This window comes from Prunus dulcis, chromosome 4, assembly GCF_902201215.1.
Source record: "Prunus dulcis chromosome 4, ALMONDv2, whole genome shotgun sequence".
In the NCBI taxonomy this organism is placed as follows: domain Eukaryota; kingdom Viridiplantae; phylum Streptophyta; class Magnoliopsida; order Rosales; family Rosaceae; genus Prunus; species Prunus dulcis.
This window is the reverse complement of record NC_047653.1, coordinates 5,709,965-5,714,669: the sequence shown is the minus strand read 5'-3', so window position 1 is coordinate 5,714,669 and position 4,705 is coordinate 5,709,965.

Sequence of the window (4,705 nt, the reverse complement as noted above, 5' to 3'; positions counted from 1 at the left end):
TTTTTTTTTTTTTTTTCATATGTAAGTTTTGGCACATTGGAAAATATGAATTCCCACACTATGAAAATTGTGAAATGACACCTATTTTGGTGGAAATTAAACTCGGGAATTTGATGCCTCAATTTCCATGATTTTTTCTGCGCATCATTTAGTAAATTCCGCGCTTAAGTTGCCAAACAAGGGAATTGTCAATTTCTCCTCTTAAATTCCTGACTTTTAGCTAAATTCCGAGTTATTCTCCCTCATCCAAAAGGAGGGTTAGCTTTTAGTTGTTTTTTAGGACTTTCATCATGATCAATATGGCAATGCCTACGCTACTCCTGCTTTGCAACTTATATGCTTCATGTTTTTTTTTTCTTCTAATTTGCTTTATTATTAAAAGGCTAATAGTCTAGTAAGGTTATAAACCTCAAAGCGAAGCACATTTTTTGCTTGTTGAAAAGTCCCAAATTTGGAACCAACTAGTCTCGGCTTGGTTGAAGAAGATCTCAAGTTTGATTTACATGAATTATGATGGTGTAGCTTTGTTGTTGGTTCATTACCGGCTGTAAAAGTAAGTTATAAAACCACAATTGACTCTGCAATCTACCTAGCCCACTCCAGTAAAACTCAATGCAAGAGTGCCAGTTCCTATTATTTCTGGTGTGAAAGTCAAAAACAAAACTCTCTGCATGACTCAAGTATTAGGTTGAAGGTAGAAGTAGCATGAAAGCCATGAACACACCAAACTACAACTCACTCTCTCTGTTCTGCCCTTATATTAAAAGCCCCAGCCTCCAGTCACCATCAATATCACTAACCTTTTCTTCCACCATCGGTCACATTTTTCTCTGTTGATCTTAATATGGCCTTCTCTAATCTCACTACTTTCTTGTACTTGCTCTTTCTTGGTCCACTACTTTTCAGCTTTCATTTATGCTTGGCGTCTCGCCTCATGATGGAGCTAAAGAAGCCATCGACAACCATGCAATTGGGATCTGACCCTTCATCACCCTTCAGCAACCTAATGAAGCCAACATTGCCATTTTTCCAAGATCTTCCAAACCCAGTTGAAAACATGAACACATTGCTCCCATTTCCCGGCTTTCCAACCATTCCCAAGATTCCTCCAATACCCAAATTCCCATTTATCCCAACCATGCCTTCAGTTAATCCTTTTCTTCCTCAACCACCAGTTCCTAAGAATTCAGAGTCTATGATTTCAAGAAATGAGGCCAAAGCCTCCCCATGAAGTGCCCTTTTGTTAGCTTAGCTCATGCTGTTGTCTCAAATAGCTAGCAGTCTGTTTTTATTGATGATGTTTAGCTTTCATCATGTTGCTGGTAGCCATTGTAACAATAACAAATACAGTCATGATCTTTTTTGCTGTTTTCATTCAGTCATTGTTCCTCAATCACTCATATGAATTACTACAAGTTGACATAAGAAAAAGTTATCTTTTAACTACTTGGCCACAACTGATCTGAAAGGTATAATTGTGTACTTGGAAGGAATAATGCAAAAGTTGCAAGGCTAATTGGATGGGGGAAATACTTTTCAATATTAATTCATTGCAAATTTAACATAGTCAAATAGAAGCACACTAGCTAGCCCCAACTCAAGTGCAAATATGAAATGGTTGAATTGAAATTCTAGTTTGGACAAAAGTGTTAGAGTTCATTGTATTTTGCAGTTTTTGTAAAGTGTTTTGGAAGAAGAGAGAAATCACAGAGAGTGTGTGAGAGAGAGAACGTTGCTCCTCAGATAACTTCGATTGATTTCATTCGTATTACACTCTACATGTATGTAAGTGTGTGTGAGAGAAGAATCTAATTCTCTAACAGATTTACAAAAGTTATTCAATCCTAGCCTTTGATTCTAGCATCCTATGAGATGAATCCATTTGTCATAATCTGATGCTTAGATCCTAGACTAGCTAAGAGACCACTTGGACTGTGATCCAAAGGCTCAAAATTACATTAAGATAAGAAAAAAATAAAAGAAACTAAAGCTTATAGACTGAAACTTAGACTGACAATGAAACTTCTGCTCCAAGGCATTCAGCTCAAAGGGTTTAGACATCAACGCTCCCTTCTAACCCTTTAGCTGATTTCACACCAAGTAAGTCTCTTAGATACACAAAGCGATCCTTGGACAAAGCCTTGGTTAGGATGTCAGCAATCTGATCTTCTGTTTTGCAGTAGACTAGTTCAATCTCCTTTGCTTGAATGGCTTCACGAATGAAGTGAAACTTTCGACTGATATGTCTGGTTTTCTGGTGGAAAACTGGATTCTTAGCCATTGCTATGGTAGAGGTGTTATCACACAAAATTGGTGTACCTTCCACTTGCTCTTCTCCAAAGTCTTCAAGAACAAACCTTAGCCACTTAGCCTGTGATGTTGCTTCAGCAGCACTGACGTATTCTGCTTCTGCAGTAGACAAAGCTACTGTATTTTGCTTAATGGATGCCCATGAGAACATACCAGATCCAAGTGTAAATGCATAGCCTGAGGTGCTTCTTCTATCATCTTCACTTCCTGCCCAGTCACTGTCACAATACCCTATCAAAGTGGCTGACTTCCCTTTTATGAACTCAATTCCAAAATCCAGTGTGCCTTGGATGTACCTCAAGACCCTCTTGGCTGTTCCCATGTGTTTTCTAGTAGGATTATGCATGAACCTAGCAAGCAAGCTAGAAGCAAACATAATGTCTGGTCTTGTAGCTGTCAAATAGAGCAGACTACCAACAATCTGTCTATACTCATTCTCATTTGCTGCCTCACTCCCATCTTCCTTGCACAGCCTCTCACTTGCAACTAGTGGAGTCACCACAGATTTGCAGTCCTTTAGACCAAACTTTTCAATTACTTTCATTGCATATTTCTTCTGATGAAGAAATGTGTGCTTATTGGTCTGCACAACTCCCATGCCAAGAAAATGATAGAGCAAGCCGAGATCAGTCATCTCATAGTGCTTCATCATGTCATTTTTGAATTCTTCAAGCAATTTCCCACAACTTCCAGTATAAACAATATCATCCACATAAAGTGAAACAATAAGAATACCTGAAGTGTCACTTGTTTTGACATAAAGTGTTGCCTCACTAGGACTTTTCTTGAATCCTGCCCTGTTGAAATATGAATCTATCTCATCATACCAGGCTCTTGGAGCCTGTTTTAGTCCATACAAAGCTTTGTTCAGCTTGTACACCCTGATTTCTTCATTGTCTTTAACAAACCCTTGTGGCTGCTCCACATAACCTTCTTCTTTTAACACTCCATTTAGAAATGCAGACTTGACATCCAATTGGTACAAATTCCATTCCTTCTGTGCAGCAAGAGCAATCAAGGTCCTAATGGTGTCCAACCTTGCTACAGGAGCAAATGTTTCATTGTAGTCTATTCCAGGTTTCTGTGAGTAGCCCTTTGCCACTAATCTAGCCTTGTTCTTCTGCACAGATCCATCTAGATTTAGTTTCGTCTTGTAGACCCATTTGACACCAATGATTGGTTTACCAAATGGTCTGTCCACTAGTGTCCATGTGTTATTTTTTTTCAATCATCTCCAGTTCAGCCTTCATTGCATTTCTCCATGACTCATCAAGGTTTGCATCTTCAAAGCTTCCAGGTTCAACAATGCAAATGTTGCACTGAGCCATGATTTCATTTACACTTCTCCATTTCTTTGGTGTGTGGTCAATGGCTTGTGAGCTTCCACTTATTCTCTCCTCTTGCAGGATAGTGTTTTCACCCATTTGAGTTGATGCATCCAAGTCTTGACTTGGTTCATCTTGCACTGTGGTTCCTGCATCCATTTGCAGTGGTGTGTCCAAGTCTAGACTTGGTTCACAATTCTGATTTTCTGCAGGCATAGAAACTGTTATTTCTCCCTTTTGTTCATTTTCCCACTTCCATAAACCATCCTCATCAAAGTGCACATCTCTGGACAGAATTACCTTCCTAGAGCTTGGATCAAATATCCTGTAACCTTTTTCACACAGGCCATAGCCTACAAGAATACATTTGTGACTGTTCTCCTCAAGTTTGTGCCTTAGTGCTGAAGGAATTAGCACATGGCATGGTGATCCAAAGATTTTTAAGTGAGCAATTCCTGGTTTTCTCCCAGTGTAGGCTTCAAAAGGTGTTACTTTGTTTAGAGCCTTAGTAGGACATCTATTTAATAGATAAACTGCAGTGTTTACAGCCTCTGCCCAAAATTCATAGGGAATACTCTTTTCATGCAACATGGACTTTGCCATTTCAACTACTGTCCTATTCTTTCTTTCTGCTACTCCATTCTGCTGAGGGGAGTATGCCACTGTTAATTGCCTTTGAATGCCAACCTCTGCACAGAAACTGTTGAATTCACTTGACAGAAATTCCCCACCCCTGTCACTTCTCAAGCCTTTTATCTTATACCCACTCTGCAGCTCTGTCATGGCTTTGAATTTTCTAAAACACTCCAATGCACTTGACTTGTTTCTTATAAAATACACCCATGACATTCTAGTGCAGTCATCAGTGAATAGCAGGAAGTATTTATTTCCTGATATTGAGTCTGTTTTCATTGGTCCACAGATATCTGTGTGAACCAATTCCAAAGGATGTGATGCTCTCCAAGTAGATTCCAAAGGGAAAGAATCTCTGTGCTGCTTTCCTAACATGCAGCCTTCACAAACCACAGAGACTTGCTCCAAATGAGGCAGGCCATGAACCATGCCCTGAT